Raw genomic sequence first — 24,173 nt, forward strand, 5'->3', positions numbered from 1 at the left:
CCCGTACCAGCTCCTCTGTCAGCTCATTCCATAGACACGATGTGTCTATGGAATGAGTTCCCAGAGGAGGTGGTAGGGGCGGGTACAATTACAACATTTAAATAACATTTGGACAAGTGCATGGATGGGAAAGGTTTAGAGGCACAAGGGCCAAATGCAGGCAGATAGGACTAGTTTTGTTTAGGAAACATGGTCAGCATGGATGAGTTGGGCTGAAGGGCCTGTTTCCATGCTGTATATCTCTCTGGCTTAGTGCTATGCAGGAGCGGCTAAATTCTGGATTTGTCACCATGGTCACTTCCATTCCTTCCACTTCACACTCAACTGCCAAGCTATGTGTGAATGCTACGTCAGCACTCGTAACTCACCTGTGTTATGCCTTAAAAACTTACGTGGCGAAAAACTGCAGCAGGCGACGGTGCAGAGGGACCTCGGGGTCCTTGTGCATGAGTCGCAAAAACCCAGCCTGCAGGTGCAGCAGGTGGTCAGGAAGGCTAATGGGATGCTGGCCTTCATAGCGAGGGGGATTGAATATAAAAGTAGGGAGGTCTTGCTGCAGCTGTATAGGGCATTGGTGAGGCCGCAGCTGGAGTACCGTGTGCAGTTTTGGTCGCCGCACTTACGCAAGGATATTTTGGCCTTGGAGGGAGTGCAGAGGAGGTTTACTAGGCTGATGCCGGAGTTGAGGGGGTTGAACTATGAGGAGAGGCTGAATAAACTAGGCTTGTACTCGTTAGAGTTTAGAAGAATGAGGGGAGATCTCATTGAGACATATAAGATGATGAATGGGATGGATAGGATAGAGGTGGGGAGACTCTTCCCGCTCAGAAAGGACAGTAGAACTAGGGGGCACAGCCTCAAGATAAAGGGGGGGCGGTTTAGAACGGAGTTGAGGAGGAACTTCTTCACTCAAAGGGTGGTGAATCTCTGGAATTCTCTGCCCGTTGAAGTGGTGGAGGCTGCCTCGCTCAATATTTTTAAGACGTGGGTTGATGGGTTTTTGATAAGAGAGGGGATTAAGGGTTATGGGGAGAGGGTGGGAATGTGGAACTGAACCACGACGGATCAGCCATGATCTTATTGAATGGCGGGGCAGGCTCGAAGGGCTAGATGGCCTACTCCTGCTCCTATTTCTTATGTTCTTATTCCCACTAGTAGAATCAGATGGCTAATGTTATTGGTCCACTCAGCACCCACACATCAACCACGTGTGTGTTGACTGGAAAGAAGTGGCAGGCCCCTTTCCTGAAGGACCTTGGTAAACCAATTATTTTCTTTTCCCAGTAGTATGGTAGCTTTTATGGTCATTTTGTCTGATACAGACCGCAAATTTCTGAGTTTTCAAATTCAAATTTATAACTTGCCACTGTTCAAACTCTGGGATCCATGAGTTGTTCGTCCGGTACAAGTCAGTAAATTTCTGATGTACGTTTGTGTGATAAATTTTAAGTAGAGGAAGTAGATCTGTATTGATGTGACTGAGCTTTGTAGCTGAGCCAGGTTTATTGACCTCCCTTTGCCAAACTTAAGTAGGAAGTGATATCTGCTGTGTGAGAACTGGCCCTCAGTGCACACTGCACTAGTGAATCATCACTGTGTGACAAAGTGACACAACAGCAGCACTGCCAGACTGCTCTGGTGCCTGTGACCATTTGCACTGCTGCCTCACAGTGCCAGGAACCCAGATTTGATTCTGGCCTGAGGTGACTGTCTGTATGGAGTTTGCACATTCTCCCTGTGTCTGCATGGATTTTCTCTGGGTGATCCGGTTTCCTCCCACAATCCAAAGATTTGTGGGTTAGGTTGATTGGCCATATTATATTGTCCCTTAATATCAGGTGGACTGGTGGGGTAAATATGTGGGGCTACGGGGATAGAGCCTGGGTGGGATTGTGGCTGGTGCAGGCTCAATGGGCTAAATGGCCTCTTTCTGCACTGTAGAGATTCTATAATTCTGTGAAATTCTTGCACTACCCTTTTGCACATTGTCTTCAGACAAAGCCCTGTCTCACATGTAGGATAATAATCTTGTTACTAGTTTTAACCTTGACTTTATGGGTGGGACTTTCCGACTGCACGCGCCCCAAGACCAGAAAGTCCTCCCAAGGTCAATGGACCTTTGCACGGTGGGCGGGAGAGGAAAATTCCATCCCATATGTCTTGCCTTGTAGAAAGTTGCCTATCGGAGTTCGGATGCAAAAGATAGGGGCACTATCTTATGTATAAAAATATGTCATTGCTATTAAATGTGGTGTTTACATATCCCTATTAATTATCATGTCCCTGAGACTAATTTAATGTTAATTAAATGTAGTGAATTGTTTTTTCCTTCATAGCAGTTGGTGCAGCTACTGTGAATGTTCAAGTTCATTGATTTCTTCAAAATTTTCTATTAATATTTGATCCCTTTTCCGAGCTGTAACCAATTAAAATTACAGGTATAAGGGCAATTGTGTAAATTGTATATTCATTAAACTTCGTAGCTGAGTCATTGGATCAGCAGCCATGCAAAATGTTTCTTGTGCTATTACTATTCACATTAACATTGTTTTCATCTGCTCTGAAGCAGCAGGGGTGTTAATAGTTATTGCACCATCTAGGCTCAGTAGGTGGTTTATCGGATTTCACGTTGTTGGATTTTAGGTCTTGGTGTGAATGCTGCTGAGCGTTTGTGTGCTGGCAACGTAAGCATGCAATAGTTCGATATAACGGAGGTGAATGCTGCCCCACTGTCGTGCCCCTCGGGTCAAATCATGAGTGTGGGGTGAACAAAATTTTGAATTGTTTTGATTTATTTTATTGTCACATGTATTAGTTTACAGTAAAAGGTATTGTTTCTTGCATGCTATACAGACAAAGCATACTGTACATAGAGAAGGAAAGGAGAGGGTGCAGAATGTAGTGTTACAGTCAGAGCAAAGGTGTAGAGAAAGATCAACTTAATATGAGGTAGTCCATTCTAAAGTCTAATGGCAGCAGGGAGGAAGCTGTTCTCGAGTAGGTTGGTACACGACCTCAGATTTTTGTATCTTTTTCACAATGGAAGAAGGTGGATGAGAGTATGTCTGGGGTGCTTGGAGTCCTTGATTATGCTGGCTGCTTTTCCGAAGCAGTAGGAAGTGTGGATGGAGTCAATGGATGGGGAGGCCGATTTGCGTGATGGACTGGGTTACATTCATGACCCAGTTTGTCGTCCCAAAATAATGGGTTCCATCACATTAGCTGGCTAATGGATTCAACAGAATTTAGGATGAATCGTGTGGCAACTCCAGGACAATGAATGTGTCAAATGGATTAGCCAACTTGCACTTGGAACTTTTTGTAATGAAAGATTTGAAGAGTTTTCAGAGATCGCACGTCTCCACTTGAGAGCCAAATGCTCCAGCATCCTCATAAACGACTTTCCCCATTGTTATGGTTTCTCATGGCTACGCACTACCAATAGTGAGGAGAAGCAAAAGCAAAATACTGTGGAAGATGGAAATCTGAAATAGAAACAGAAAGTGCTAGACATGCTCAACAGGTCAAGCAGCATCTGTGGAGAAAGAAACAGTTAACATGACAGGTTAATGAACTTCATGATTTCCAAAACTACACATGACAAAAATTCATTGATGAAATTCCTGTAATTGTATATTTTTGTTGAAATGTTTGGTCAGAAATGTCAAGCCTCAGACCTTTAATCCACTAGCCTGCGAAACGAATTTCATGCCCTGCGTTTTTTCCTCCTCCTCTCCACTCCTAGAGGGGCTGACTCCTTAGGTGATCATAACAATCCATAGAGGCCAATCTGGCCCTGAAGTACAGAAGGAGGCCATTTGGCCCATTGAGTCTGCACCGACTCTCTGATACAGCATCCTGCCCAGACCCTATCCCCGTAACCCCACATATTTACCCCACCAATTCCTCTAACCGACGCATCCTGGGTCACTAATGGACAATTGAGTATGAACAGTCCACCTAACTGGCACATCTTTGGAGTGCAGGAGGAAACTAGAGCGCCCTGAGGAAGCTTTTTATGTACCTCTTTGGAGCAAGAAGGTAGGCCTCAAGGACAATGGAGGGAAGTTATGTGTGGAGCCAAAGGAAGTGGGTGAAATCACATTCACGAGATTGATTCCAGGTTTGAAGGGGCTGTTGTATGAGGAGCGGTTGAGTAGCTTAGGTTTGTACTTGCTGAAGTACAAAAGATTGAGGGGGAGATTTGATTGAGATATATAAAATACGTAATGGGATTGTTAAAATAAATGTTAACCAAATGTTCCCCCTAGAATAATCTAGGACAAGCGGTCATAGTTGTAGAGTAAGAGGGGGAAGGTTCAAGACAGAGATGAGGACAAGCTACTTCTCATAGAGGGTTGTGAATCTATGGAACTCACTGCCCCAGAGTGCAATGGATACAGAATCGATCAATGGATTCAAGAAAGATAAGTATTTGATCAAAAGCGGGATAAAGGGCCGTGGGGAAAAGACAGGGAAGTGGAGTAAGGATGAGATGGAGATGAGTCATGCTCATCTCGAATGGGTTTGAAGGGCTGAATTGTGTATTGGAAGGATCCTTGCAACAGTATGTAGATAGCCCGACTAGAGAGGGGGCGATACTGGATTTAGTTCTGGGAAATGAGCCGGGTCAGGTGGTTGAGGTTGCGGTAGGCGAACATGTGGCTAATAGCGACCACAACTCCGTCTACTTTAGGATACGAATGGAAAAAGACGAGAGCTGTCCTAAGGGGAGGGTGCTAAATTGGGAGAAGGCTAGATACAGCCAGATTAGGCAGGAGCTTAGGGATACAGACTGGGATAGGCTGTTGGAAGGCAAGACCACGTTAGGCATGTGGGAGTCTTTCAAGGGAAAACTGCAAAGGGTGCAGGAAAGGCATGTGCCGGTTAGGAGAAAGGATGGGAAAGGTAGGATTAGGGAACCGTGGATTACTAGAGATATAGAAGACCTGGTTAGGAAGAAACGAGAGGCGTATGTCAGGTCTAAGCAGCTGGGAACGGAGAGAGCGTTGGAGGAATACAGAGAGAGTAGGAGGGATCTCAAACGGGGAGTTAGGAGAGCAAAGAGGGGGCATGAGATGGCTTTGGCAGGTAGGGTTAAGGAGAATCCAAAGGCGTTTTACTCCTATCTGAAGAACAAAAGGGTGGCTAGGAGTAAAATCGGTCCTCTCAGGGACAGACATGGGGAATTGTGCTTAGAGGCAGAGGGAACGGGGGAGATCCTGAATGAATACTTTGCGTCGGTATTCACGAAGGAGAGGGGCTTGATGTCTAGTACGGTCATTGAGGGAGCGGTAGACCAATTGAAAGATCTATCGATTACGAGGGAAGAGGTGTTAGGGCTTTTAGAGGGCATTAAAACCGATAAATCTCTGGGGCCTGATTGCATTTATCCTAGGCTGCTTAGAGAGGCGAAGGATGAGATTGCTGGGCCTCTGACGCGAATCTTTGTCTCTTCTTTGGACGCAGGTGAGGTCCCAGAGGACTGGAGGATAGCAAATGTGGTACCGTTGTTTAAAAAGGGTAGGAGGGATAGCCCGGGTAACTATAGGCCAGTGAGCTTAACATCAGTAGTAGGTAAATTGATGGAGAGGATTCTTAGGGATAGGATGTATGCGCACTTGGAGCATTGCGATCTGATTAAGGATACACAGCATGGCTTTGTCAAGGGGAAGTCTTGCCTTACGAATCTGGTCGAATTCTTTGAGGAGGTGACAAAAACGGTTGACGAAGGACGAGCCGTTGATGTCGTCTATATGGATTTCAGTAAGGCATTTGACAAAGCCCCTCATGGTAGGTTGGTACAGAAGATTAAAGCTCATGGGATATGTGATCAGGTATCTAGATGGGTAGAGAACTGGTTTGCAAAGAGGTCAGAGAGTAGTAGTGGAGGGGTCTTTTTCTAGCTGGAGGTCTGTCACTAGTGGTGTGCCGCAGGGCTCAGTACTGGGACCTCTTCTCTTTGTAGTGCATATAAATGATTTGGAAGAGGGAGTAGGTGGTGTGATCAGCAAATTTGCTGATGACACCAAGATGGCTGGATTGGCGGGCAGTGAAGAGCAGTGTCTGGCAATACAGCGGGATATTGATAGGCTGGTTGATTGGGCAGATACGTGGCAAATGGAGTTTAATCTGGATAAATGTGAGGTGATGCATTTTGGCCGGAATAATGTAGGGGTAAGTTATATGATAAAGGGTAAGCCCGTAAGGAGTATAGAATCGCAGCGAGACCTGGGGGTGCAAGTGCACAAGTCTTTGAAGGTGGCAGTGCAAGTGGAGAATGTGGTGAAGAAGGCCTATGGTATGTTAGCCTTTATAGGAAGGGGTATAGAATATAAGAGCTGGAGTCTAATGTTGCAGTTGTACAGAACGTTGGTTAGGCCACATTTGGAGTACTGCATCCAGTTCTGGTCACCTTACTACCGGAAGGACGTGGAGACTCTGGAGAGAGTGCAGAGGAGGTTTACCAGGATGTTGCCTGGTATGGAAGGACTGGGGTATGAGGAAAGATTGAAGAAATTGGGGCTCTTTTCCCTTGAAAGACGCCGACTGAGGGGGGATCTAATAAAGGTATATAAGATTATGAAGGGTATAGATAGAGTAAACAGAGGTAAGCTATTTCCTATAATAGAGACATGTAGGACAAGGGGCCGTGGACTTAAGGTGAGGGGGGAGAGGTACAACATAGATATTAGAGGGAGGTTTTTCACACAGAGGGTAGTCGGGGTATGGAATGCTCTGCCAAGTAAGGTGGTGGAGGCAAACATGCTAGAGTCCTTTACGAGTAACTTAGGCACATGACTGAGTTGGAGATGGGTGGATATAGGAGATCCTTTTAAATAAGGGTCATTAGCATTGGGGCGTCCCTGGTAATGTAAATGGGTATAGTATGATAATGTTTTTTCTCTTTTCATTCACAGGTTTTAAGTCGGTCCACCTCGTGTCCAACGAGGGGCATACACACAATGGGTCGTACTGGGGCTGCTCTTGGTTGTTCGAGATTGGCCTAGTGCTTCATGTCGTTAGTGTGTGCCTAAACTGGACAAGATACTGGGCAAGACGACAGCTCAGTGACTATCACTGATTGCTGTGCAGACACACGGATTTGGGCGGGTGTCTGTGGGAGTTTGCGCATTCTCCCTGTGCTTGCGTGGGTTTTCTCCGGGTGCTCCGGTTTCCTCCCACACCCCAAAGATGTGCTGTTAGGCTGATTGGCAGGAATAAATTGTCCCTAAATCAGTTTCCCTCAATCTGGATGACCATAAAACATTAGACAGGGGTCGTGGGTAGAGAGGTGGACTGGTGGTGTTGAGATGGCGGCGCGGGCTCGTTGGGCCGAAGGGCCTGTTTCCTGGGCTGATTTTGTTCTTGTTCTTATGGTAACGATTATTTTGTATCTGTATTCACCAAGGAGAAGAACATGATGGATATTGAGGTCAGGGACAGGTGTGTGTACGGTCTAGAGAATCTCAATATTATCAAAGAGGAAGTGTGGGTATCCTAAATTGCATTAAGGTAGACAAGTCCCTTGGGGACTAGGATCTCTGTTGTTTGTAGCATATATAAATGATCTGGAGGAAAATGTGGATGGTCTGATTATACGTTTGCGGATGACACGAAGATTGACAGAGTTGCTGAAAGTGCCAGGGATTGTCAGAGGATACAACAGGATATAGATACATCGAAGACTTAGGCACAGAAATGGCAGATGGGATTTTATTCTGTCGAATGTAAGGTGATGCATTTTGGAGGATCAAATTTAGGTGTGAATTTTACTATAAATGGCAGAACCCTTAGGAACATTAACATCCAGAGGGATCTGGGCATGCAGGTCCACAGTTCCCTAAAAGTGACAACATAGGTGGCCAAGGTGATTTAGAAGGCATATGGCATGCTTGCCTTTATCAGTCGGGGCATTGAGTGCAAGAGTTGGGAAATCATGTTGCAGCTACATAAAATCTTGCTTAGGTTGCATTTGGAGTATTGCGTGCAGTTCTGGTCACCACACTATCAGAAGGACGTAGAAGCTTTCGAGAGAGTGCAAAGAAGGTTCACCAGGATGTTGCCTTGTATCAAAGGTGTCGACTATGACTATGTTGAATAAACTAGGATTGTTTTCACTGGAAAGATGGAGACTGAGCGGAGACCTGATAGTGGTTTACAAAATTATGACAAGCGTTGAGAGGGTAGATAGTCAGAGGCTTTTTCTTGTGGTGGCAGTGTCAGTTAAAGGTGAGAGGTAGAAAGTTTAAGGGAGATGTGTGGGGGAAGTTTTTCATGCAGAGTGTGGTGGGTGCCTGGAATGTGCTGCCAGAAGAGGTGGTGGAAGCAGGCACATTGGCATCATTTAAGAGGCATCTGATGGGTACATGAATAGGGAAGGGAATAAAAGAATACGGATCGAGTAAAAGCAGAAAGTTTTTTTAGTTTAGATACAACATCATGATCGGTACAGGCTTGGAGGGCCAAAGAGCCGGTCCCTGTGCTGTACTTTTCTTAGTTCTCTTTGAAGCCCACACAGGCACAAGGAGAATGTGCAAACTCCACATAGACCAACACTACCAACCTTGTACAGTACCAACCTTTTCTAGGATGCAATCTCCCCCCCCAAGCAGATACGAGTCCAGCTCTCGTTTTGTGGGAATTCAGCTGGTCAACATTCACTGCATGAACTGGCAGCCAATTGGCCATTTCACTTAAACGGCCATTCTTGTTTGTGAGTGCCAACGAGCAGTGTGAAAGTGGGCGAATGTCACACATCAGTATGATCCTAACCTTGTCCACATGAAAATACACGGAAACTCAAACCTATCCACAGCCAGAACAAAATTGGCAACAATTCACTGCACCCACATTTCCTCCTCAGTTATTAGACAACAAAACTTCTTTGCATAATAAGCATTCCATTACCTCTGGAGGTTCATAGAGCACCTTGTTTACAAGATAGAGTTGCCTTCAGAGATAGATCGGTAATATAAATGGAGCATCAGACTGATCTGAGACAGGTTTAGTGGATGTTAGTTTAGAGAACAAAAGGAGCCTCACATTTGGCAGTAATTAACAGTAAACAAGGACATTTTGGCATGTTTTCACTATAGCTGATCTCTATTAAAATCAGCTGTATTTTATCTCAGAGAAAGCAGATATTTCCAGGGCTGGTGTGTTTATCAGCTGTAACATTCACTGACCTACGTGTAGTGGTGTTGAACTGAAATTAACTTCAAAGGCATAAGATGTATGAGGATTTAAATATTGTATTCGTCTGAAAAATTAGAATGCTGGCTCGGAAGGAAGTGGCTGTTGCACGTGCTAGTTTTTGGATGTGCCGTATCAGCAGTTTCGTAGCGTGCTGAGGCTAATGAAAAAGATTTTGCGGGGGTTGCTTGTTATGTGGAAAATGCCTGTTTGCTACTGATGTTCAATTCAATGTTTTGACTGATGTCGCTCTGCTAGAGCGAAGCAGATTTCTGAAATTCAGCGACCTACTCAGTATAAAACATCTGATTCCCATCAGCCAGCTCTGGCGCAAACGACATCCATTAGTAAGCAAGATAATGAAAATCTGGCCACCTGATTAGTTTGCAAGTAGTCATTAATCCCTGGTGGAGTCCATCATTTGTAGGATGCAACTTGTTTCAAACTGTTAATGTGTAACGTTTGAATTACCTATTAATGGTTATGCAGAACAAAGTGATTTTATCCTTCTCTCTGTCTCCTGTTTCATTTCAGAACTAAGACAATTTGTTTTCTGCTCAGATTCATTTTTCTATTGCCGATGAACAGAAGAACGCAGGTCATTTGGCTCTTCTGGCTTTCAATAAGATCTGATTATGACCTCAACTGCAGTTTCCTGTCTACCCCTCATAACCCTTGACTTCCTTGTCGATCAAAAATCTATCTAACTCGGGCTTGAATAAGTTCAATGACCCAGCCTTCACGGCTTTCTGGGAAAGTGAACTCCACAGACTAATGACCCTCTGAGAGAGAAAGAATTCTCTTCGTGAAATCTCCCGTGAATTAGTGCAGTATGTTTCAAAGCATCATTCCTCTTTTGTAAAAAAAATGGTTTTAAAACAACATTCCTTGATATATTTAAGAGTGGCAACTTGATTCAGGTTGATGTGTACAGCTAAAAGTTATTTAAGTTAAGTTTACTTACTTGTGTCACAGTAGGCTTACATTAACATTGCAATGAAGTTACTGTGAAAATCGTCTAGTCACCACACTCCAGCGCCTGTTCGGGTACACTGAGGGACAATTTAGCATGCATCTAATGAGTACGTATTTCGGACTGTGGGAGGAAACCGGAGAAAACCCACGCAAAGACAAGGCGAAAGTGTAGACTCCGCACAGACAGTGACCCAAGCTGGGAATTGCACCTGCGTCCTGATGTGAACAGTGCCACTGTGGGTTAATCACAAAGTGTAGGCAATTTTAATTACTGTCAATTCAATTTTACCAGTAACCCAATTTGAAAACAGACTATTGCTCACTAGATTGTGGTAAGTTAGTTTCTTTGTAATTTTTTTAAAAATTGCACTTAAAACCGAGTTTGCAATTTCTCCTCGTGTCTGTGTGGGTTTCCTTCAGATGTTCCGGTTCCCTCCCACAGTCCAAAGATGTGCAGGTTAGGTTGATTGGCCATGCTAGACTAACCCTAGTGTCATGGGGATTAGCAGGGTAAATGTGTGGGGTTAGGGGAATAGGGCTTAGGTGGGATGTGGTTGGTACATATTTGATGGGCCAAATGGCTTCCTTCAGTACTGTAGGGATCCTATTCTATGAAAACATTTTAAAATGTGCCTCTTAGTGTCCAAGTGCCTAAAAGAATTGGCTGAACTTTGAGTGCCTCCTTGAGGTTGCACTTGAGGTTGATTAATTCACCTTGGGACGTGACTTCTGACACAATGGGCAGGATTTTCTAGCCGTGCTTGCCCCGAAACTAGAAAATCCCATCCGAGGTCAATGGACTTTGCATGGTCTGTGTCTTGCCTGCTACAATTCCTGTGGTGGGCGGGGATGGGAAAATTCAGCCCAAAGTCTGGCATAAAATACTTTTAAATATTTTGTCTTTAAAATTCCACAATGGGCTGTCCCAGTTTTGGGTGAATTACACCAAAAGAAACCAGCAGTACCGAGCTGAAACTCTGTTCCACGATTTTAGTCACAGTGCCATTATTTTAATTCTCTGAGTTGCAGAAAAATAACAGGGAAGTGTTTTTTTTAATTTGATTCTTTTGACCAAAGCTTCCTGTTGAAACTGCACTGAAAATTCCTTGTATAACATAATGTGCAATCTCTACTGTGGAGAGAAGTGGTAGCAGATGGGGCTGGTATCTGGGAAAGGGCCTCTGCTGCACTAGTATGGCACAGTTATAATGATGATGCTCACTTAACTCCAGAGGGAAATCTACAGTCTGTTCACATTCCTGTCACCAAATTTACTTGAATCTAATACCTACCTCTTTGCAGATTAATAGCTGTCCTCAGAAATAGTGAAGTTATATTTCTTACAAATAAGGAAGGAATGTTTTCCCAATAGCCAAGTAAATAAAGGCTTTGGCTGATGTATTTCTAGAAGATACTGAGATTTACCCCTAATCTGAGGCGGTTAGGATGATCACAGTTCCCTTGCTAGATAACAAGATGGGTGGCAATCAGGTATGTCTCCTTCTCCTGATTGCATTTATTTGACAGGATCACTCTAAGTTATGATGTTTTCCACTGAATAATGATGCAGCACTGACTATCTAGGCTCATGTGAAGATTAACCACTTGGAGGACAGGTGGTGCCTTGGGACTATATCCAGCAAGTTAGTGCCTTCAAGAGAGGAGATTAAAAGGGAGACAAATTAAATGAAAGAAAAATGATCGGAGAAAAAAATTGGATTTGTCAGAGTTTGGGTCCTGGATTTCTCCACAGAGTTAGTTCTTAATTTTGGCTATAGTGGGCAATGGCCAACATTGATCAGAGACCAATTCTTTCAGAACATGAAGAAAAAAGGCTCATTGGACAATGACTCTACGCTATTTGCATTAAATTCTCAAGAAAGAAATTTACAGACCTGAGAGAAGTGATCAGGCCTTTTGATTAGGAAACAATGAGGATGAATTTTATTCGCATCAGTCAGCTAGGCAAAAGAAAAAGACAAGCTGACACACAGTATCGGTTACTGAAGGTACAAGTAAGATAAATAAATGAAAATAGTATTGAGTTTATTGTAAAAACATATTATGCAGTAGTAATTGTGTTTGAAATGAGGAAAAGATTTTGTGGTATTTTGCTCCAATGCAGACATGAACTAAAACAAACTGGATTTATTTCAATGTCAATTCAGTCACACCTGAGAAGATAGTTGAAGGCTTGGAAGGGGCTGAAACACAGTTTTGATGAAAGATTTACTAAAGACATTTTGATGGGATAGCTCTTGGCATCATATGTTGAAGCAGACAGCCATGCAGATCAGCACTCCACTGTTCACTTATTTTAAAGATGGTTCCACTCCTCTCCTCCACCATTAACCCGCAACCTCCCCCCAATTTCTTCCAGTGTCTCCCTCAAGAAACTGATCTTCGTGTATGAGCCAAAACAGAGTGCAGATATCTGAACTCTGGGCTGTGGTAAGGCTAACCTATACTAGCTGAACCAATGCCATACTGTACCATCCTCACTTAAGACAGGATTTCCTGGCCACTTGTCCCAAAACTGGAAAATCCTGCCCAAGTCAACGGATCTTTGCATGATCCATGGTGGGTAGGATGACAGAATTTCCCCCTTGGTTATTTCTATCAAAAATCAGGAGTAAAAGTCTCGGCTGCGTTTTATCTTCCCTACCCGAAGAAAACCTCAATTGCTGTCCTCAAACAAAAACAGAAATGTTAGAAAATCTCAGCAGTTCTGACAGCATCTGTGGAGAGAGAATAGAGTCAACGTTTCGAGTCAGGGTGACCCTTTATCAGAGATCAGTTGCTATCCTGCCTGTGCGCACGTAACTCCACACATTGAAGCTTAGATTTCTAATCTGTATGCTGCAGTGCACTTATATCTCCAAAATTCAAGAAAAATCATAGCATTTTTTAAGCTAGTCCTTTCACATCCTCATAATGTCCCACTGTGTTTCACAGCAAGTGGTTTACTTTTGAAATGTAGTCACTTTGTTTTGAAGTCACATGCAGCAGCAAGGTCCTGCAAACAGCAATGAAATGAACAATCAGTTCATCTGTCTCTGATGTTGGTTGAGGGGAGAGCTCCCAGCTCTTCTTTGAAAATGTCATGAATTCTTTTCTGTCCACCTGAATAGGCAGCCAGGTTCTCAGCACAGTATCTCAAAGACAGTGCAGCACTCCCTCAGTTGTGGCCATGAGGTGCAGCTGCCGATGTTGGACTGGGGTGGACAAGATGAGAGGTCACACAACATTAGGTTATAGTCCAACAGGTTTATTTGAAATCACGAGCTTTCAGAGCACTGCTCCTTCATCAGGTGAAGTCTTTGGGAGCAGTGCTTTGAAAGCTTGTGATTTCAAGCAAACTTGTTACTATAACCTGATGTTATGTGACCTCTTGTCTTGCCCTCAATTGTACGCTGCAGTGCCAACCAAAACTTTGTGCTAAAGTCCTGAGATTGCAATTAAAACGTACCAGCTTCTGACTCCAAGGTGAGAGTGCTGTCGTTGAAATCACATTGATATTGGGAAAGCTGAGCTTTAAAAATATTTGAAAAGGAAGAGTGGCCCTTTACTCCATTGATGGGACTCTCTGGTAATTTTCCATAGCGGCTACATATCAAATAAAGGGCAGGTGTTTAATCAAGAGCATTTTTGACAGAGGCAGAATCCTGAAACTCCTTACCTAACAACACCGTGGGCGTATCTGAATGATGCAGATTGCAATTATTCAAGTTCACAATCATTTCAAGGGCAATTGGGGATGAGCAATAAATGTTGGCCTTGCTAATGACTATCGCGTCAGCACATAACTCTCTCTTTGAGTTGGGTGGCATAATTCAGTGTACTTTACAAGTATGCTAATGGTTACTGTTGTAAGTTTATGGTTTGTTTATCTGGGATCGGCTGGTAGATGTTGTTTTAAAAAACCCATGAAGTAATGGGTTATTGATTGTGCTATGTGTACTTTAATGACATTATTTGTAGTTGCGCCAAAATTCCTTGGCATCTGTAATGTGGTTCCGTCATATCTTCGGTGGAGGAATTACCAGAAACTTTTCTTGCAGATTTCAAATGTGGTGCCCAATTTTCTGGATGTCATTGTAAAGGATGAGACTCTACAGCTGCCCATAGAAAACCGTGCTCTATCCTCACTGGATCTTGTTGTGCCTTATACCAGGTTAGGGGACGGTAGGGATGAGTCCCACCAGGGCACAGCGAGCTTGGGATTGTGGCCAGGTCGGCTAAAGATTGTATGTTTATTTTTGATTATTTTTTGGAAACTTGTTTTTTGTGTGATTGGTTAATCTTCATACGTAATCCTCGGCAGCCTGAGTTACAAAGCTAATCATTCCAGGGGTGTCAAACATCAAGATTAATTTAAGCCCGAGATTATTCTTTAATGAAAAGTGGAAGAATGTCTGTTTTTTCTGAGGCTTTGGTTGTGAATTAAAGGCATGAAGCTTGCTAACGTCTTCCTTCAAATAATTAAACATTTGGCATTCCTGCAAGAAATTCCTGCTTTGAACTCTGTTATTTTGGCTTGTCAGTCGTCTTCAAGAGGCATAAATAGGCGGTTTTCTGTTTTTTTGTTAATGAAAAGTTTCAGACTCCTTACTGGTGCTGAAGTATAAATAGTCTGCTAAGGGATTTGGCCTGGTGGACTCTTCTTTGACTGTCAAACACTGTATTGGAAACCACCTCATTCCAATGCCCAGCCTCCCCTGTCAGCTCAGCCAGGTTTGGGGACTTCCACGATGAGAGCTGTCTGTCTTAACCAATGTCCCACCATTCCTTTGATAAGTATTAATAAACATATGAATTTTCTTCTTCTTGTCTATTTTCTCTCTTGAAAATTGTGTTGGGGTACAGTTGGGTGGGCTGCAGCTATTCTCTGCAACTTCACCTAAATAGCCACATATGATGAATCCTGGTGTCAGGAAGCTATTCAGTGGTGTGAAATAGCTCAACCAAGCCTATTCCTGCTGGCACCCAACATAGATAGACATGCTATTCAAACTGAGGCTGTTGAATAGTGATCCAGAATGACAATCTTGGCTAATTTTCATTGCTGTAAGCCCAGGATGCTAAGGCCAATTGTAGTATCCCTGTAAAAGAATGACTTGAATTTATATTGTGCCATTCACAGCCACTGGATGTACCTTTGAAGTATCATCACTGTTCTAAAATAGGAAACACAGCAGTCAATTTGTGTATAGCAAGCTCTTACAAACAGCAATGTCACTTAGACTGTTTTTGTGATATTGTTTGAGGAATAAATATTGATCAGGTTACTGGGGATAACTCCTGCTCTTCTTTAAAATAGTGCTGTGGGATCTTTCATATCCACCTGAAAGGCAGATTGGACCTTGGGTTAATATCTCAGTGGCATCTCTAAGATGACATCTCCAACAGTACAGCACTTCATCAATATGGAGTATCAGTCTTAAGTTTTGTCCTCAAGTCCATGCAGTGGTGGGGCACATAGAACAGGAAACCTAGTTGACAGTGATGGAGGCGGGATGGGGGGGGGGGGGGGGGGGGGGGGAGTGGTTTAAAAAAAAATCACGTCCCTTGACTGGAACTTGAACCCACAACCATCTGATTTGTAGGTGAGAATGCTATCTATGATTATCTTCACTAGTTTTCTCAAAATCGTCACAAGCCAGATATTGAGTCTGAGTTCTTCTGGTTTGTGTAGCTCAGGTTATCACTACATACATCCAGTAAATCATGAGGATTGCCCAGATTATAACTACATAATTGAACAGTCCTGTATAAAACTGCAATGTCAAAGATAAGTGAGAGATGAGCCACATCATTACGTTAGTGATTGAAGATGTTTCAGTAATGAATTCATCGATACCTTCTTTGTAAAGCAGTTGATTTTTAAAAAAAAATAAAATGCCTTTAACAGTTTATCGTATTTTATTCACAGGTACCCTGTTTGAATTAGTTTTGGAACTCTTGAGGATGCAGTAAATATTTCAGTGGTAAGTTTCTTTATTCTTTCTTAATTTCCAAAGCAGATCTAGAAATATTGAACTAAGGCGTAAGATGGAGATTGAACCGCAAATTGAATTTTTGTGGAGAGAAAACTTAATGAGAATTCTCTTTCAATGGAATTGTATGCATGGAGTTTTCTTCTTATTAATTGCTACTGGTCACTTATCCTTAGCTGGGGAAGATATTCTGGTTCTGGTCTGAACTTTTTGAGGTCAATTTTGACATTGACCAAAGTTTGGAGAACTGATGGTACTGAATTGGCTGCCCAATTTACACCAACAGAAGGTTTTTTAAATTGTTGACTATATTGGAACGGGAGTTGAGCCTGGGTATGTCACTGTTGATTAATCCACTAATGTCCGTTTTCTGCTGAAAGTGAAAATGATCCCCTTAGTACTGGGAAACCTAGGTGGAAGGTCTCACACTGCAGGCAAAATCACTTCTTAAAAGAGTGATGAGAATGTGGAACTTGTTGCCACGTGGAGGTAATATTGAAGTGCTGAAAGCAAGGAGGTTTGGTACATACTTGAGGAAGAAGAGATTGGATAATTATGAAGGCAGAGATGGAAAGAGATCGTTAGAATGGGAGGAATCTCCTGTGAATTGTAAACACTGGCATAAGCCTCAATGGTCAACAACCTAGGTCTGTGCTATTTAATTCTTTATAACAAGACAAACTATGAAACAGTGTTAGGGAGACACAGGGATGAATGTGGAGATAGTGGGACAGTCCATGAGTAAGCAGAGGTACCCATTTCAGGACAATACGCCCATTTGGGGCTGGGCTTACACTGCTTGGTTTTACTAAACATTGGCCCACATCTTTCATAAAAGATTGCCTAGCCTGAATGTTAGTTAAGGCTAAGATAGTGATCAGAAAGGAGGACGAGATTGGTCCAAAGCCACCAGACCTATTGAGAAGAGGGGTGCCCAACTTTATAAAGGATGCAGGGTTATATATGATATAGAAGAGATTTATTAAAATGATATAGGGATGAGGGATTTCAGTTATAAGAAGAGATTAGAGACAATAGTACTCCTTTCACCAGGACTGAGGGTGGCACACTGGCACAGTGGTTAGCACTGCTGCTTCACAGCGCCAGAGACCTGGGTTTGATTCCCGACTTGGGTCACTGTCTGTGTGGAGTCTGCACGTTCTCCCTGTGTCTGTGTGAGTTTCCACCCACAGTTCAAAAGACGTGCTGGTTGGGGGAATTGGCAATGCTAAATTCTTCTTCAGTGTACCCAGGCACCAGAGTGTGGCGTCCAGGGGATTTTCACAGTAACTTTATTGCAATAAGCCTACTTGTAACACTAATAAATAAACTTTAAGAGGAAATCTAATTAAGCAATTAGAAATTGAAGAATTTTGATCATTAGAGAAAATTTATTGCTACTAATTGGTGAAGTAGCAATTAAGGGAATATAAAGTTAAGATCATTAGAAGAAACTAGGAAAGGAATGGTGAGAAATGTTTAATACAGAAGATTGTTTGGGTATGGAGAGCCATTCAAGAAAAGGCAGTAAATAGCTTTTAAATGTAAATAATTTTTTTGGAAGAATTGAAACGCTGTAGAAAAATGTACATGGTGCATAATTTTCATTCAGTGTATCATGCGGCTTCCTTCTGAGCTGATAGCTTTGAAAACAGCGCACTGGTGCAACTTTAATAATTTATAATGTGGACTATTAAAACTATATAGCAACCTTTAATAATAGCGGTAGGCTATAAAACTATATTAGAAGATCATCATTAGGTGACCGATGAGCGATTGCATGTTTAGCCAGTAGCATTGGGTCTGTGACTGTTCTGATGCCAGAAGTAAAAATTTCCTCAAATTTACTGATGACTGTTAAATCTTTAAAAGCTATGAGCACGATTGAAGTTGGAAAGAAGAATTGAACATCACAACACAGAAGGAACAGTGCTTATAGCTATTGCTGCACTTCTCCATTGCTGTAATATTCAAACGTTCCCACCAAACCCAGATTTCAATGCTGCTTTCTGCTGATAATTTTAAGCATTGATACTGCATTTAAATGGTGATTCTTCCTCCTCATTTAAAAGTCAAATAATCTCTCTCACTTGCACCTCATTCTAGCTCAGATTCCCCAGTTTCAGATGCACCAGGTTCTGAGTGACAAGTTAATGATTTGGCGTTGTGTTCGGTTCCAACCAGTTCAGGTTAGGAACTTGGTTTTCACATTTTTTAAAACAGCAGGGGTTTGCAAGGTTATGTTTAACGTCACAAAGGGAACAATCAGAATTTTGAATGAAAAAAATGCATTTTAGAATTCGTGTCTCGGATCAATTAAATGCGTTCCAGGCGAACATGATATTGGGCCATATTATACTCCAAAACCTTGTCCTGCTTGTGTGAAGAAACAAATATCTAAAGAAAATATTCCACAATTGTGCCAACCTTGTTCTCTTTTTAAAGTTCTATAGCCCTGGTTGATAATGTGCCAAAGTTAGTATTAAACATTTCTAAAGGATGATATTGACAACGGTTGTCAGTAAATGTACTTTCAGAAGGTTTCTGAAATTAAAGTTCCCATCTACAGTCCAAAACGGATTAGCCTTGCCATAGAGATAAGAGGGGAATGTGAGATGAATTCCATTTTCTATTCATATTATAAAAATGGATGTTCATTCCAATTCTCTGACGTATTGTGCCACAAGCTTTTCTGGTTGGCAGGCTCAAGAGGGAGTAATCCGTACTCCTTTCGACGTAATCTGAGTCTTGTCGGGATGTGGCTGTAGGGAGGTGTAATATCCTTGACCTTAGTCATTCTCTATTTATGAGCCCAGGCTGTAGCTGCTGTCTGTTCTACAGTAGAAAGCATCATTACAACATCAATTCCAGAGCCCATCTAGTGTGCATACGTGACTTCCAGCAGGGGATCACTGAATAATGATCAGCACGAACCATATACTTCAACAAAGGCCTTTAAATTTTTTATGTAAATGAATAAAGACTATTGAATGTGAATATGAGAATGAAATAATATGATTTGGACATAGTTGCAATTTTGCAGAAGTGCATTTTTACAAGCCTACATGTTGTCAACTGTGTGCTCCCAACTTGCAGGCTAGATGAATGACATCAACAAAATGTTGAAATCCAATCCTTAGGTCAAGATTTTGATTTGATTTATTATTGTCACATGTATTAGTATACACTGAAAAGTATTGTTCCTTGCGCGCTAGACAGACAAAACATATCATTCAGAGAGAAGGAAGTGAGAGAGCGCAAAATATAATGTTACAGTCATAGCTAGGGTGTTGAGAAAGATCAACTTAATGCAAGATAGGTCCATTTAGAAGTCTGATGGCAGCAGGGAAGAAGCTTGAGTCAGTTGGTGTGTGACCTCAGACTTTTGTATCTTTTTCCTGATGGAAGAAGGTGGAAGAGAGTATGTCCGAGGTGAGTGGGGTCCTTAATTCTGCTGGCTGCTTTTCCGAGGGAGTGTGAAGTGTAGACAGAGTCAACGGATGGGAGGCGGGTTTGCATGATGGATTGGGCTACATTCATGACCTTTTGTAGTTTCTTGCGATCTTGGGCAGAGCAGGAGCCGTACCAAACTGTGGTACAACCAGAAAGAATGCTTTCTATGGTGCACCTGTAAAAATTGGTGAGGGTCGTAGCTGACATGCCAAATTTCCTTAGTCCTCTGCAACAAGTATCTTGTTGAGAGGACATCTTGAGAGGAATTGCTTGATAGAGCAGACGCAGCACGGTTTCGTTAAAGGGAAGTCGTGTCTGACAAATTTACTGGAGTTCTATGAGGATGTGTCTAGGGCGGTGGATAGAGGAGAGCCGGTGGATGTGGTCTTTCTTGATTTTCAGAAGGCGTTTGACAAGGTACCTCAACAGGTTATTGCAGAAGGTCAGGGGACATGGAGTTGGGGGTAGAGTGTTAGCGTGGATAGAGGATTGGTTGTCAAATAGGAGGCAGAGAGTGGGGGTCAATGGGTGCTATTCGGATTGGCGGATGGTGACTAGTGGAGTGCCCCAGGGGTCGGTGCTGGGGCCTCAGCTATTTACCATTTATATAGATGATCTGGAGGAGGGAACCGAATGTAGGGTGTCGAAATTTGCTGATGACACCAAGATTGGTGGAACGGCAAATTGTGCGAAGGGTGTGGAGAGTCTACAGAAGGATCTAGATAGGCTGGGCGAATGGGCCAGGAAATGGCAAATGGAATTTAATGTTGGCAAGTGTGAGGTGGTCCACTTTGGTAGGAAGAATGGTAGGAAGGATTATTACTTACGTGGCGAAAAACTGCAGCAGGCGACGGTGCAGAGGGACCTCGGGGTCCTTGTGCATGAGTCGCAAAAACCCAGCCTGCAGGTGCAGCAAGTGGTCAGCAAGGCGAATGGGATGCTGGCCTTCATAGCGAGGGGGATTGAATATAAAAGTAGGGAGGTCTTGCTGCGGCTGTATAGGGCATTGGTGAGGCCGCAGCTGGAGTACTGTGTGCAGTTTTGGTCGCCGTACTTACGCAAGGATATTTTGGCCTTGGAGGGAGTGCAGAGGAGGTTTACTAGGCTGATGCCGGAGTTGAGGGGGTTGAGCTATGAGGAGAGGCTGAATAAATTAGGCTTGTACTCGTTAGAGTTTAGAAGAATGAGGGGAGATCTCATTGAGACATATAAGATGATGAATGGGATGGATAGGATAGAGGCGGAGAGACTCTTCCCGCTCAGAAAGGATAGTAGGAATGGGGGCACAGCCTCAAGATAAAGGGGGGGCGGTTTAGAACGGAGTTGAGGAGGAACTTCTTCACTCAAAGGGTGGTGAATCTCTGGAATTCTCTGCCCGTTGAAGTGGTGGAGGCTACCTCGCTAAATATTTTTAAGATGCGGGTTGATGGGTTTTTGATAAGAGAGGGGATTAAGGGTTATGGGGAAAGGGCGGGAATGTGGAACTGAGCCACGACAGATCAGCCATGATCTTATTGAATGGCGGGGCAGGCTCGAAGGGCCAGATGGCCTACTCCTGCTCCTATTTCTTATGTTCTTATGTTCTTAAGTAGAGACATTGTTGGACTTTCTCAACTACAGTATCAGCATGGGAGGATTAGGACAGGTTGTTGGTGATCTCAACACCTAGAGAGTTGAAGCTTTCGACCCTTGAAGCTCTCGACAGGGGCATGAACCCCATTACACTTCCTGAAGTTGATGACAATCCCCTTTGTTTTATTGACACTGAGGAAGAGATCGTCTTTGCACCAATTCACCAGATTCTCTATCTCATTCCTGTACTGTGTTCCGTAATCGTTTGAGATCCAAAATGGATCTCGCTGCGTTGTATTGTAGTAAATTGAAACAGAGAATAGAGCCCCTATTATGTTGATCCTTGGGCTCCAGAGGAGCTGTTATGCTCACCATTAATTGTAGGGACTGTTGGAGGGCCATCAAAAAGCAGCTCCACTTTGTCAGGAACTCTTAATGTGCTTTTAGGCTCAGGAAGAGCCAAGTTCCAGAAGCATGCTTGCTTCCTTCATGTCATAGCGTTGGAGGAGTATCGGCATTAAGTACCCTGGAATGGAAACTGAGCTGGTTGTGGTAAATCTTTCAAGGCGTAACATGTGGTGGAATAATTAATGGTGTGCAGGTGATAGCAGCTGCTTTCAGTTTTCAGTATCAGATCTGTGGACAGGTCATGCTTAAATGCAATGCCATGTTTATGGCAGCTAGCTGTGCATATTTTGATCTGTCAGAGGCTCATGAACATGCTTCACCAAGAAATCAAGCATGATCACTGCTTGTTATTTTGCTCTAAAAATAGTGTGATATAAGAATTCTCTGAAATATTTTTCCTTGCAATCAGCAATAAAAATTTCAAAGATTATATTTTGTTAAATTCTTTACCCGTTAAGTAATGGAAAGGGGATATTTAAAAAAAAATCTGCAGTAGCCGTTCTGGTTTAAGTTCGTATCAATTTTCACATCTTGCAGTTGATATGTGTCAAAAGGATTTAGGGAATGTGATGTACCCAATGCATTTGAAATAGTCAGTCTAGAATCCAGTCAGATCAAATCATTGTTTTTCTCTATCTGTAGACCTATTTCATGGTAAATCCAGACTGACTGATCTTACAATTCAAATATGATTTTGATTTAATTGTGAAAGTGTTTGACAAAGCAAATATATAGAAACTTGCTTCAACTGGAAGAGGGTCAGTAAGCAGAGAGCACAAATTTCAGGTAAGTTGGTGAAAAACCCCAGAGGGAAATTATTTTTTTTAATGTAGCGACTTGTTTCTGGGAGCAAGAATGGAGAATGGTTAGGTGCAGTGACCCGAACAGGCGCCGGAGTGTGGTGGCTAGGGGAATTTCATTGCAGTGTTAATATAAGCCTACTTGTGACTAATAAACTCTAACTTTAAAAAGAAAGCAGATTCAGTGGTAGCTTTCAAAAGGGAATCAGATTTGTGTACCAGAAAAGGAGAAATGTGTAGGGCAAAGCATTAGAGGAGTGGAGCTGATTGGATGGCTCTTTCATAGAATTGACTGAAGCACGATGAATGGTCTCCTTCTGTGCTGCGTTATTCTATGTTTCATTGAATTAAAACAATTTTGGGACAGCTTCGTCAATATTCTGGGGAGGGTGGGGTGGATTTTACAGTGATTCTATGAGAAACATAGAAACACAGAAAAATTACAGCACAAACAGGCCCTTCGGCTACAAGTTGCACTGAACATGTCCCTACCTACTTGGCATACCTATAGCCCTCTATCTTACTAAGTTCCATGTACTTATCCAAAAGTCTCTTAAAAGACCCTGAGGCTGGACATCTGAAATGAAAACAGGAAATACTGGAAATACTCAGCAAACCGGGCAGCATCTGTAGAGAGAGAAACTGTTAGCGTTTCAGGACAATGACTGTGCATCTAATTTTAGCTGTTGAGTATTTCCATTGTTTCCTGTTTTTGGTACATCTTGTACAGGAGTAATTCTGATTTTTTTTCTGTGACTTAGAGTACTTGGTTTCTATTCTAAAGAAAAGTAGAAGGCAGAACCTGGCAGCAGAAACAGTCTAGGTAAAATTCATTGATACTTGCTCTTCCTGCATTGAATCACACTCAAAGGCAGTGCAGGTGCAGTGGCTGGAGTGATGATGGAGTGCTGAACTTTCTTGAGAGATTGAGCTCAGCAAATAATAAAAAATAACTCATTGAAAGAGTGACTTTCTCTAAGTTAAAGCTTATTTAAAGTTATAATTTATTTATTAGTCACAAGTGAGGCTTATATTAACACTGCAATGAAATTCCCCTAGTCGCCACACTCTGGTGTCTGTTCGGATCAATGCATCTAACTAGCATGTCTTTCAGAATGTGGGAGGAAACCAGAGCACCCAGAGAAAACCCAAGCAGACACAGGGAGAACGAGCAAACTCCACACAGACAGTGACCCAAGCCGGAAATTGAACCCGGGTCCTTGTTGCAGCAGTGCTCACCTTTGTGCTACCGTGCCATCCCTAGACAATGAAACAAAGGTTGATCCCAAGAGCATGAAATGAACATATCACTGATTGCTGTGAGTCAGTCACTAGCAGGTGCTTGAAGCAGTAGTCCCAATGCCTTCCTAATATGTGTTCCAGTTGAAGATCCCAACTATTCCTTTCCCCTTGGCCAAAGTGTAGCGATGAGCAGCCGTTTGAAATTATTACTAGAATTTTGAGTGAGCCAAATTGAAAAGCCGTTTTTGCTGAATATTTATTTTCCTTTGCCAATTAATGTCCCTTGCTCTCCTCTCCAAAAAGCATTGATGCCTTGTTTTGAGATTGAATTCCAAAGATGTCCCTCCCCTTCCCTTACTCACTGCCATTCTGAATATAGTGTGAGAGTTGTTCTACTTTGATGGTTGGGAGGTGGTGGTGGGGGGGCACCAGAGCTAAACTTAGCCTTTCCTCACCTCCTTGCATATGTAGGTAAATCCAGCAGAAACTGTTGGGCAGGAACCTAGAGTGAATTTCCCTTTGCAAACTCAAA

The 24,173-nt window shown here is 42.8% G+C and overlaps 1 protein-coding gene across 5 annotated transcripts in view; it reads left to right on the forward strand.

Annotated features, from left to right (window-relative positions):
- The window catches only part of raraa (retinoic acid receptor, alpha a), a 575,761-nt gene that overhangs the window by 244,587 nt on the left and 307,001 nt on the right, over positions 1-24,173 (forward strand). For 4 of the 5 annotated variants that reach the window (XM_080213768.1, XM_080213765.1, XM_080213767.1 and 1 more), the window contains one exon: positions 16,103-16,157. The gene's annotated coding sequence lies outside the window, so the exon portion shown is untranslated. Of the gene's footprint in view, positions 1-16,102; positions 16,158-18,272; positions 18,356-24,173 lie in introns of all 5 variants that reach the window. The other variant, XM_080213771.1, reaches the window with a different exon arrangement.

The sequence above is a fragment of the Carcharhinus amblyrhynchos genome, chromosome 27, assembly GCF_965287045.1.
Source record: "Carcharhinus amblyrhynchos chromosome 27, sCarAmb.v2.hapA, whole genome shotgun sequence".
Classification (NCBI taxonomy): domain Eukaryota; kingdom Metazoa; phylum Chordata; class Chondrichthyes; order Carcharhiniformes; family Carcharhinidae; genus Carcharhinus; species Carcharhinus amblyrhynchos.